General features: G+C 37.4%; 1 protein-coding gene across 13 annotated transcripts in view; it reads right to left on the bottom strand.

Moving 5' to 3' along the window:
* RAPGEF4 (Rap guanine nucleotide exchange factor 4) overlaps positions 1–13,247 on the bottom strand; it is a 135,419-nt gene that overhangs the window by 90,979 nt on the left and 31,193 nt on the right. Inside the window, exon 1 of one of the 13 annotated variants that reach the window (XM_051623165.1) lies at positions 7,819–8,053. The exons of the other annotated variants lie outside the window; for them this stretch is intronic. The gene's annotated coding sequence lies outside the window, so the exon portion shown is untranslated. Of the gene's footprint in view, positions 1–7,818; positions 8,054–13,247 lie in introns of those variants that run through there. 13 annotated transcript variants of the gene reach the window in all.

Below are 13,247 nucleotides of genomic sequence, written 5' to 3'. Positions count from 1 at the left end.
AGTCTAGCATTGTTAACTCACCTACGTTTTCAGCTGAGTAAAGTATCCCACGTTTCCAGACCTGAGATCCTACACAGTACTGCTGTATGGTCCTTCAGGGATTGTAGTAGTGAAGCCCATCTGTAGTCGTATCTCTGCATCACCAAAGTTCTGTGCAACCATGCTGCAGCCAGTCTGTTAATTTTGCCTCTGACATGTGCATGTCAGCACTAAAGCTCTGCATCTGTAAAACACTTTTGGGATCCCTGACAAAGAAGGACTCTATGTAAAGGTCAGATTAGGAACCTTCTTCTTGAGCAAAAACATTTTAGGAGAATTTAAACAGATATGCAAGTCTAGCATTCTGGAAATTCTCACAGCTGCTGTTTGCTACCAAAACTGTGTGCTGCTTTGAGTCATGGGTGTTCACATGATCTGCTAAGCTGGGGGCTGTCTCCTGCTCTTGAACTTTTTCCTCCTGCACTTTAAGATCTGCCCAGCAATGCTTTTATTGTGTTCTGCTGAGCACCCATGTAAAGGGCATGTGATGGCAGTTGCTTCTAAATGGTTTATAACTAGTCTCTCCTTTCTTACTATTTCCTTGGGCGTTGAAATAAAATCATTAAAATTTGAGAACTTTTTTTTATACAAAAACTCGCAGAACAAAAAACTAAAATAAATGCAACTTAGACCACACTTTGCCCTACATGGCAACCACAGAGTAAAGGAACTACATGTTCAATTTTCTTTTTTTTCTATATATGAAAATATGTATGGTAATTTTTTTTGGAGAGTGTTGATATCAATTCTACTTTCTCAGGACTCAATACACAGAATATACCTCACATGGACTACAATGTTTTCAAGATTTATTTAAAGACTAGGGCAGAATGGAATGCTAATAACATCACTGCAGGCTTCCAGAGAGTAACCAAGCATTAACTCTCTGCAAAAATATGAAGCTTATGAATTCAAAGTCTGTCCAACATTATAGTGATGAGCATTTACAAATACAAGCAATCACTATATAAATAACATAACCCAGCAAAATCCACAGGTCAGCTTTCCGTGTTGTAACAGGAACTGTGGCAACAGCACAGGGCATTACAAGGGGATTAACGACTAGCTGGAATTAATGGCCCTGGGCTATGCCTGAGGCAAAGTCCTCCCACCTACTCAGTAATCCCAGGGGATACTCTAGTCTTCTTTGGAGCATTAACATCCAGCTTTTTTATAAAATCCTTTCTGCGCAGTATTTATGTGATTATTTGTAGGACTTTATAGATACATGTGAATAAAAATACAGTGAATTAGATAGAGCCTATCAAGATGAAAAACAGCATCAGTGCCTTCAAGAGTATGTTCAATAGGAACAAACATTCTCAGATAACCAAGAATGCAAGTGAGCTTGTATTTTTGATCACTTGCTCTCTGTATATTTCAAGTGAGAACTATATTGGATTAACAGCTGTCTGTTAGTCTTCCAAGTGCTCCACCTCCTTCAGAAAGTCCGTGCTTCACCCTTGCTCAACTTCCTTGTTGCAACGCCCCATACAACTGCCACTACTATCACCACTGCTGTACAAATATCACAGAATCTTCTCAATAGGTGCTAGGTACTTTTGAAATTGGCTACAATACATGTACAAAGGGAGCAAACATTTTAGTCATCATTACCTTTTAGTTATTAGCATACTACAGATCTTAATTTGGACAAAAAAATAAAAAAGGTGACATCTCATATGCTATTTTAATCCCTGGCACAGTCTCTTCTCAGGCTTTTTCACTCCTCACCCAGAAGAACTACCTTTGCAAGCATTCACTGACTGCCTCTTGGCATAGACAGCAAATACATTACACATTTTCAACAGCTACGCTTGCATGACGTATTGACTGTTTTCTCAGATGAGTTCATCAAAACTGCAAAGCAACCTTCAAATCTGGACCCTGGATATTCTCTTCCTCAGAAGAGCATTACTCTGAAGAATAATCCATTCGACTGAGATGCAATCTGGAATGTTGCCATTCACCACAGGAGTAATTCTCAGTATTACTAGCAACAAATGAAACTTAAAGAGGTCTCTCTGACTGCTGAGCACCACATACTAACTCTCAGCAAGCTGAGCTCCACACTTACACTGCAACATTGCCTACTACCATAGAGCTTACCCATAAAATAAAGAACTCAGCAATCAGAAACACAGTTATCACACGGTATAAAAAACAGGTTGTCTCGTGTATTTAAGCTTCCACTTGCCTGCTTGGTTATCAACCACTTGCAGTCAAATTCTCTTGTCAAATGCACGCAAGAGCTTTCCTACTGAAGCCTCTATGGTCTGTGAATATCTATGTAGATTAAAGAGGGCAAAGTTTTGATTCCTGTTGCCAAACATACAAAGTTTTCATTATTACATCTAATTTTTTTAAGCTACTGAAAAATCTAACCTATACTTGTGTGTTCCTTCAATGACACAGATCCAGTATCAGCACATGGTACTACTATCTGTAACAGTTAATCGTATATGCAGCAATACAGCAAAAATAGTAACAGAAGAAAAACAAGCATATTTGCCACGCTGTTGTTTCAGCATTGCCCACAGATTACTTTAAAATAAAATGCATAGATCTGTACTGAAGTATCCCCCCACTATAAAATGGAGCTGGCAATTTTATCACTGCTTATCATGGCCTGGGGAAATTATGCATTTGTGTGCAATTATCAGTTTTCCATAGCCTTTCACTGTCTGCAGATTTTTTGTTGCAGTGATGGTGATGTTACTGGGATGGCTAACTTCCTTCCCCTCAACAAGAGATAAAAGCTGAAATGACAGAGTTTCTGGCAAGAGAATTTCTGGCAGAGGAAGCAAAGTAGGAAATGCAGCTCCTGATATAAGACAATCCACTCTGTCTCATCTGAGAGAAGGCTTGCTGCCTGGGTATTTCTCAGATCTCTTTGCTGGATAAAAAATTGCCAGGGTTTAAAACATCTGAAGCTTTCTTGTTATGAGAATTTGTGCTTTACAGATCATGATAAATCCTGACTAAAATATGGAAGTGTCAGTTCCTTTCCTTCAGTGAGGTTATACATTTACAGTGCAATGAGAAGGCTTGGATTACAGAGTCCTTTTCCACTTGAACAGTCTGAAAATACCTGTATGTGTTGTACAAGCAGTGTTCAAGCATCGTACAAAAATTATGAGAGACACCGCTCCCTGAAGGAATTAATCATTAGAATTTTCTTTGCATTATTCCTCACACCTCTCTTTCTGCCTCCTTCCTTCCTCTCACCACTCATCATCTGCCTGTAGAAAATAATGCCAGGTTATTCAATGGCCTTGTTATAAGTCGTTATGGTAAGTTAGTAAATTGACAAATGGGGTTTGTATGGACTTGTGGTGGAAAGTTCAGCCCGAGTCTCTGCCCCTTTTGCTGGGATGTTCAGCTGGAGTCACTGAGGAAATACAAAACAGAGGCAGGGATTCTGAGTTTTAAAAGGAACACTGGCAGCCTAGTGCTGTGATGGGAAAACAGGAACAACCACCCATCCATACTGCTCCCCAGGCTCAAACTGGGAAGCTAATTGGGACATAGCCCAAGTATAGTACAAGAAGTCACACAATACTTCTCCCATGGCCTTGACCTCTGACACCAATACTAAAGGTAAATTCTACGTTTTATTGCTCACTCTTCCTTTCAGTGATTGCTCCCTCCATCTTTCAGTTATTTGTTTAGATTTTCAGTACATAAAAATCCTGGCACTGCCATTATGGGCTCTGAGCCATCTGAGCAATCTTCTTAAAATACACTAACACATCACCCATATGGTTACCTAATATGTAACTATTTACCTTCCAGGATAATAACAGAAGTAACAAAAACTGTTAAAAGCTTCACAAAACTTCATGAGACATTATCACCCTAATTAGGAATCTATTATTTTCACCCATAGCAGAGTTATAGATTGAGTCTGCATGATCCCCTTTTTTTAATATATTTTCAGTATAAGTCTCCCTTAAATAAGACTGAAATATCAGGCAGTGGTGGTCCTTAGGAGCTGTCTGAGATCACTGCTGTGTGTACCACAACAGAGTTTGATACCATGCAGTCCACTATGCTCTGGAAGAAACCCACTTCAGAGAAAGCATTCAACAAGGCTGGGAAGACCACCTGAAAGCTAGGAGAGATATAAAGGGAATTTCTTTTCAGGTAGTTCTTCTTCCAAAATAGCTTATAATTGTTAAATGGCTTTCAATATAGATTCCAATAGTTGGTTAGAAGGCTCAATTGAGGTATAAAATAGTTCATTTTTCTTGTAAGATGTAATTGGTACTATTGCTTTTATAGTCAACTTACATGTAAAATTCTCTTGCCCCTTTCAGAGATTCACTCTTTCCCTAGAAGAAAATTATACTGGGGTAGGAGTTCACTTTGTCGATACAGTTATGACATGCATTCTCTTCACAGCATGTGCAATGCTCTCCGCGGGCAAAGTTGTTTACCACAATTTTCTAAGTGTGCTTCAGGTGGTAACTGATGCTGTGAAAGTACGTGAGTTGATCTGTGGCTACTCTATATACTGTAGCCTGCGAGTTAACATTTTATGCCGGAAGTCGGTTGTGCTATGGAGTATTCCAGACACAACTCACTGGATGGATTAGTAATTATTGAACATGTGGAAGAAATCAATGAGCTCTTAGGCCTGTGCGCATAAAGCAAGATGGGAACTTTTCTCGCATACTTCAAAGATCTACAGCTCTTAGGTCTCTTGGGACAGTTGCGAAATGGTGTCTCCTTTTATCAGAAGTGACAAGAGCACAGAAAAGACAAGGAGAAGCAGGAAAGAGGACAGCCATGTCACTCCATGTCCTGGCCAGCAGAACTGGAAAGCTTCAGGATAGGAATAAAATGCAGCAACACAGCAGTATGCTTTCTCCTTTGGTGTAAGAGAACTTGAAGGGCCTCTCTTTGGGGCAATACAGTTTTCTTTTGCAACCAACACAGAGATAGTAGAGGCCAAACTTTCAAGTTCAACTGGCAGTTGTACTGTTTTGTAGACAGAAAACAATAAGAAATGCTATTAATCAAAACAGCTTCAACTCCTATGATTATACTCAAGTATTTTTCTCAGGACAGCCTTTTGTTTGTGTGACATACCACCACAGGCTTCATGCTGCTCTAAGGTTTCAGGCCCTGCCTTGGTAACTTTGGTTAGTAAGTTTTCCGTCAAACTCAGTGGGAATGAGTATATTTTGCATGTTGTTTGCCTTAAATATCATAGGTATAAGCAAATTCAATATACTGAAATTGACATCAGTGAGCCCCCTGCAGATCTGAAAGTGCATGGATTAGTGTCTATCAGCAAGCTTTTCTCTAAAGTACACAAAACTATAATTAGCATAAATTTATTGACCAAAACTGAAGGTGGAAATTAAGACCATGTTGGAGTCTAGTGAAAGAGCTTCCAGGTAACAGTGAAACGCTCAGCATACTGATCAGAAAAACTCAGAATTTCACTCTAGAGGAAGAGGATGTACCTTGTTTTGACACTGCATGGAAACTTCATCCAAGACCAAATTAAGCCTACAGAAGCACTCAATAGACTTTTGTCTCTTCAACTAAAACGGAGACTTAGACGCAGCAGTAACCTAAGTCCAGTTTTATCACATGCAATGTGATTCACTTAGCATCTAATTTAAGTGTGACTGCATTACCAACTTCACAGAAACACACAGAAGCAAATGCTTGTTTTAAGATCACAATACGGACACAACTGTAGATTAGGAGACATAACATTTCTAACTGTTCAGAACAACTTTGGTAGGAATCTTTAGGGATTGTGTCCAATTACCAGAAAAGGAAAACTACCTGTTTCATTATCTTTATAAACCAGAATAATCTCCTGCTGTTTCAACGAACACAGATCACAGAAAAAAAGGATGCCTTTCTTTTACCAAGAGAAGCCCAACTTCGAAGAGAAATCAGATTAATTATACAATTGTGTCACATGTGAAAGGACAGTATTTCACTGAACAAAAATATAGGAACCTTTGCCACGGAGCTTACAGCTTAATACTACATTGGGTACAATAAAACAGAAGTAACAAGACCAAATAAAAAATAAATCACCAAACCTCTTTGCTTGCTGTTGTCATACAGATTTCCTTTCTTTTTGTGTTTGTTATTTTTTTAAGTCAGACTGTTCAAGCTATAGGTTCCCAATGGGACCTCAGCTTCCAGGGGCTGAAAGGTTCAACTGAGAGCTTCATATGCATATTTTGTACAAAAATAAACTCTCCACTTGGTCCATGTTTCATCTGCCAGTTGGCCAGGTTGGTTATATACTCTGCAGGGGAGAATGAGCATCCTTTTTGCCATAAATCCCTACTTACCACTTTCTCCATTCCCATGTAGCATTCTTGTATTTTACAAACGCTTACATCATTGCAAGTTGCATCTTTTAATAGATAAATCTTAACTTTTGTTTTGGCTAAGACCTACACAAAATACCTATGTATCAAGACCTGAAACTGGGCCACATTCTGAGTATTTTAGCTCTGTGAAGTTGATAGATACAATTACCCCTATATTTTCAATTGCCCCAAAAATCAAGCATTTGTAAACTAAACACATGCATGCTACTTCTGTTCCTAAGCCTACTGTTATAATATTTGGCCACAGCTACAACACTATAAAATAAATTAATGTTCTTCTCTATCTTCACACTTCATCAAGTTTCTATCACTGAAGCATCCTTCACTCCTAATTCATATTTCATAAATTTGTTTGCTTGAAGCCCCTATCTTTCTCTAAAATTAAGTAAATAAATAAAGCATTGTTGTTTGTTGTTTTTGTGGATTTTTTTTTAAATCCTTCCAAATTTCCCTCACTTTCAGACTGGAAAGACCTGTCTTGGGTTTCCCTGCCTCCTTCCCTAAATTCATGAGAGACAGCCTGAGATTCCACATCAATACCTTTTACTATACAATTTTTCTGTTTGAAAAAAGTATCACCTTAATGTCTGAACAATAAAATTCCACCTTTCCATTTCCCCATGCATTATTTAAATATGCTGCTCTGAATTCTACAATTAGGGTATTCCCGGGTAGCTACAATCAACAACATCTTTATAGTCTGATACAGCAGCAATGTGGGCTATCTAGGGTAGTTTCACACATTTGTTTGCTATATAGTAGCCTGAATTTAAATATGATAATCTAATTTACTAAAAAAAATTAACTGAAATCAGATTTACTGCAAAAACTTCTAAGATTTAATTTTCAGACTAGCAATCAATGCTTATTCAGTTTCCATCTTATTCCTGCCTTCCCTTCTTGCAGATGCTTCAGTGACATTAAATTAAACAATTGCAGAAATTTTTAAAAATGTAGGAAAACTACCCTCTGTACTTAATTCAGGAATAAAAAGGTTCACAGAAATCACGCTTTATGAGCATTCTTCTTAACAGAAATAATAAAAAAATGTAAACATTCTCACGGTAGAAATTATATATTTTTCTAGCAGCTGTTGTTCTGAAACATAAGATAACAGAAATAAAGAAGACAGATCTCACTATCAGATCACCCAAAATCTTACTAAATTTCTGAGATATGAGTATTAGGATTAAATATTAAAACCTCTTCAAAGAAAGAACTGTTGAGACACACAGTAATAAAGCCCATTAATATTCACAGACATAGATAGTATCAAACTATTATATGATTAGTGTTGTATTTCACTCCATTATATTTCACCTAAATCTATACAAAATAAAAATGTAATCTTGTAAACAACAACAATTACAATAGAAGAAAATAAAAAATAAAGAAATCTTAAACTTACATTGATGTGTTATTATAGGTCCTGCACAGCAAGTAGCCCTAAGGGTACATTTTAGTTTTTTTATCCATGCTCCGTTCTTGTTGCTGATGTGACCACTTAGGCACATGGTCAAGTTGCAATCAGCTTCTCTCTTAGTGATGTATGAGAGCTGTGCTGATTTATCTAGTCCTTCTGCAGCAGATTAGCACTAATGTTTCTGCTTCTGCATCCTACCTTTCTTTAGCAGTAGACTCTGCATTATCATTGGCAATCCAAATTAAAGAGCCAGTGAACATAGCACTTTTTTTTTTCCTTTCTGAAACCACTGCAAAGCAGATAGTCTCACACAAATAGAAAAACATACATGTTTTTATCCACTGATCCTCTTTTTTATTATCTTTGGCAAGAACAGTAGTCAGAGAAACAGAAGAATGGTTCCAGTAAGTCTGCTATAGTAATTTTGTCATTTATTCTGTTAAAGGAATACTCCCCTATGCAGATGGCCCTAGGCAAGAGATGTCTGTAACACACCAATATGTCAGTCAACAACAATGGATTTTCACTTTGTAATACAAAGGTATTATATGCATGCAGTGAAATTCTAGTTTATTCCACATTCAGTGGGAAATATTAAATTAATTAGTGCAAACACAGCTTATTAAAAAAGCAAGTACCGTATATGTTAAACTCATTTGGTTAAAAATTATTTCAGTGCCTTACAGTGTGTGTTCATTATGAATTTCTCTTTTTTCCTTAGGATTGTTATATTTTACACTAAGAGGTTGTCTAATTCAGCTATTAAAAGTATTACAAGGAACCTGACTGATCCTTGCTGTTACTGTTTTGATCTTCCAGTAAGCAAGTTGTATTTTAGCAATGAAATGTAATTGTTAACTCAGGATTTTTTCAATTCAGGACACCATGAGACAAAACTGTTTACATGTTCATTAGGACTTTGAAAAACATTTAGGAAAAAATGGATGTCTTAGACAATCTAGTCTTGAAAATGTGAACATTATGACAAGTTTGCTCACTGTCAAAATAACTCACATCACTGCTGTTCCTAGCTGCTACTCTTTCCAATCACAAAAGAGAAGTATTCCTCTGTTTTTAAGAACCACATGCCATATCTGAATACTAAATAAGAACTATGTGCCACTTACACATTAGTAATATTTAAATAGCAGGAAAAAAAAATGAGCTACTCATAAAGACCTATTCTCTGTTTATTATCAGCATTCATTTTAAACAAACATTAGACGGAATGCCTTACCCTAAACAGGTAACCAGGAAAGAAAGAAGGAAATAGAATTAACTCATTACTTTATAATAAACCCTAAAACAAAGGGGGGCTAATTTTGCTCTAATGTTGAAATTTACTGTGGCAAAATGTGGCAATATCCATTTTGAAGTGCTTCCTGGATTTAATATATACTTATTTTTAGACCTGCGACAGGAGCACAGCAACTTTGGGGACAGAAGGTAATAAAGCCCTAAGCCTGCTCATTAGCACAAAATTGTTACGGTTTTGGATCTAGGTGTGGGACTGGACATGACTTGTTCTAGCTTCCCCAGCTTCCCTCCTCTTCTTGTGTGTTGTTGATAAGGAATGAAATGGGTGCCTGCAGAAGGGCATAACAGAAGATAGCATGAGAATCTCTAAGGAAAGACACCTGAAAAAAGTTTCAAAGCACCTCCAAAGCTCAGCTGCCAGCAGCTGGCTAAGCAAAATCACTGAGGAGCTGATGCACCTTCAACCTCAGGCCCTCCCAGACTTCAGGCAGCTCCTTGCAAATGCTGAGTAAGCATCTTAAGATTTTGAACTTGAGAAGTCTCTGAATGATAGGTGCCTACCACCACTCATTCAAAGAACTGAGGGTCTCTATTTCAAGAAAGATGGAGGTGGGATGCTGAAGCTTCTCTCTGGCTTTGAATCCTCATCAGGATCATCTAAGTCTTCACTGTACTAGGAAAATGGGACATTAGCAAAAATACTGAAATCTGGTGTAGAAAGAGCATTGGAGCTGCTACAGTAGGTACACAGAGAAAATTACTCTCAGAAAAGAATTAAACTCCACTTCAAGTATACCATTTTTTTTGCTCTCAGACCGTCATTAGAACTTTATTTTAGAACCTCACTGCTCTGATGGTTAGGAACTTCCAGTGTATACTCAGGCTGCATTAGTACCCACCTGCTTCTGAGCAGCACTGTCCTTTAACAGTTTATTTGCCCTGAGTTCTGGTCTTACATATTTATAGACAGTAACCACATTCCCCTACCAGCTTTCACATCAACAGATTAACCAAGATACACTCTTTTAGTCTTTCCATATAAAAGAGACACTCCATCTCCCTTACCATGGCAGTCCTTCTCTGCACCCATACCAGTTTTATTTCATCTCTTCTAAACGTGGGGAAGCAGAACCACGTATCTTGTATCCCACTCAAGGACTTGCCACAGAGACTTAGTAGAGCAAACAAACTGGTTTTAATACATGGTTGCAATAAAATTGAAACCTCCTAACATCTCATCTCCAGCAGCTAAAAATTACAACAGCTTAATCTGCGATGGAATTCTGACATATACCAACTGGGATGTGTTAATATGTATTTTCTCTGCTATACTGCATGACACTAGGGAGCAAGAATCAACATCAATCTGCGCTGACTTCTGTCAAGCAAAAATAGAAATATAACATTATGCTGGCCCACTTGCTTAACGCCCAATTATTTACAGAAACAACATGTTGGTCTAGTAACAGAATTTGCAATTCTCTCAGCAAAGCTGATTCCATATCTACTCAGCAGGGAAATAATAGCCATTGTATCACTGTTTGACACTACAAAGCAGCATCTGTCCTTCCTAAGCCCCAGTGGTTTGCTTAAGTGTTACACACAAGTTATGCAAATGACATACTAATACTTCAAACATGCAAATGGATTATATGTATTTCTACAGGAAATTACTCAAGGCAATTATGATTGTAAAGTCAGATAAATTATCATCTACAATTGAAAACATGAAAGTAACTTTTCATTAATAATGACTTCTCTACTGACAAAATATATTAAAAATGTGTTAAAAGGAAAAATAGCTAACTTGTGAAAAGCAATGTTTTGTAAAGAAGGTGTTTCTCAAGAAAATAATTTTAAAATGCAGACTTAAATATATGTCTAGTTTATTCTTTATAACAAGCCTACTTCAATTTCAAGCAAATACAAGCAGGTAAAAAGAAATGTATGTTCTTATACCTACAGATAAGGTATCAGGGTGCTCATTTATGTGAGTGACTGATTAATTTAAAATGTCAAATATTAGACTGATAGGCAGGAAGAACTTTGGAGGTTAAATGATCAATAGGATTATTGTTCGGGGGACATCTAAAGCCTAAGACAACTACACACACACACAAAAAAAAAATCACAGAATTTTTAAGCCATAGTCTGAGTCCCATCACAGAAAGGGCACCGAGCTGCTTGTGCTGAGGCCCCAGGATAGCATATAGTAAACAGCAACTCTTCACAGAAGGTGAGAGTCTGTGAGTTCAACTGTTGCACATGATACATCTGGATGTTTACAGCTTGTGCAACCATTCAACAACCATCAAAAAGCATTGAGGAAACAAATATATTCTGTCTTCTCACTTTGCTTATGGAGAAAACAAGAGGGTAAAATTAAATGCCTTGAACAAAACTGCAAAAAGACTTACGGGACAAGTTTATCTGACCTGTCTTTTTTACAGCTAGAAATCACAATAGCTGTATAGCAGAGCTGGCACATCTAAGGCTTTCCACAAGGAAGAACACAGGAATTTACTGGTTGTCTATCTAATCAGTGACAGCCCATTCCTCCCATGGAGCACTGCCATGACATGGAAAAGTTAAGGGAATATACTGCAAGTTTTCCAACTCAGAGCTTGCCCTTCATTTTAACTTCAGTCACAAAATTATCTTAGGGATAGCACAATTTATGCTAGCAAGCAATCTTTAACCATTATTCCTTATACCAGTCTATAATTGGGCTAACTATACCACACAAAAAAAATCCCCTAGTTTCCCAAGCTAACACATTTTTCCTGCAACCCTACTAGCAAAATTTTAGGTAAGACCTGGCTTTGGTGAATAGAAGACCAAATAATCAATAATGTTTAGGGAAAATAAGTCAGTAGGAACACTTTAGCTCCAGGTATCCAGTTTACACTTCAAGGCTCTCTATGCAAGAAAAACAGCAGGGGAAAAACAAGAAAAATTCTCTGCAAGAAAAACAGGGATCTTCCTTTCAAAGTAAAAGATAGAATGGGATTTGAAATACAGAGGTCCCTAAAAAAAAAAAAAAACAACCCAGAGATCCCTAAAATCAGGGGAATCTACTAGCTGCAAACTGCAAAAGCCACAACATGGGCTACATAAGCAGCAAGGATCAACTAAGAATAAAATACGAGAGATTATATGCTGTGCCATAGGCTACAGAACTTGCCAAACACCACTACACTGAAAATCACTGGAAAAAACTGAACAAACAGAAAGCACAAGTCTAACATTTTATCCTTCTAAACACCTAACAAATAGCCTCGTGCTATCCCTTAGAACAACAGTGTTACAATTAAGTTCAATTTCTCTTTTCTCAAAATAGCTCTATATATCTGCTTGCATTCTAGCGGCAGTGTTGTGAAATGTCCTCCTCCCCTCCCCACATCAGATCCTGTCACAGGTTAAAGATGAAATAAAAAATGACAGTTATAAACTGTCTTACTGCATGGCAACATACACTGTGTTTTATCTCTTGGTTTTCCCTTAAAGAATTTTTGGCATGCTGAATCTATCATTAAATGTATATTTAATAACCAAGAGAGCTTAAGTTAGCTTTAATGCCTTCAAACCCAGATATATAAAATAGCTTCCTTAATTGAGAATGGTGCAACTGCCCAATGGACAGATAAGGCCTAGGGCCTCACAAAGAGAGGAGAACTTTGCAGAGTAGGGATGATGGTTGGACTCAGTGATCCCAAGGGTTTTTTCCAACCTGAATAGTTCTATGATTCTATGAAAAACATGTTAAACTTTAGAAAGCCTATGTTGTAAAGGCCACTGTAAGACACATTTTTATATCACACTTAAAAATAGCATTAGAGATGGTCAAAACCCAACTTGGGTGAAAAGAACAGGGAAAATTTGTTTTGCAAATGACAGGTAAAGAGATAACTCATACAGTGAATGTGGGACAGGTTTCTTACCCACAGATCAATACCATGAGCTCTGCACTAGATAGTATAACTTCTTCCACCTGCAACTAAGTTTGGAATAAGTAAATCTAGGCGTGCTAAGTACACTGTTTCTTTTCAGTGGGGGATTCTTTTCACATTTTACTTTGGTTTTAACAAGCCTAGATTTGATTATAACAACTCATGATAATTAGTGCATTTCTTTTCACTTTTCTGTGCAGAAAACCT

This window comes from Apus apus, chromosome 6, assembly GCF_020740795.1.
Source record: "Apus apus isolate bApuApu2 chromosome 6, bApuApu2.pri.cur, whole genome shotgun sequence".
Lineage (NCBI taxonomy): Eukaryota > Metazoa > Chordata > Aves > Apodiformes > Apodidae > Apus > Apus apus.
This window is presented reverse-complemented; position numbering and strand designations above follow the sequence as displayed.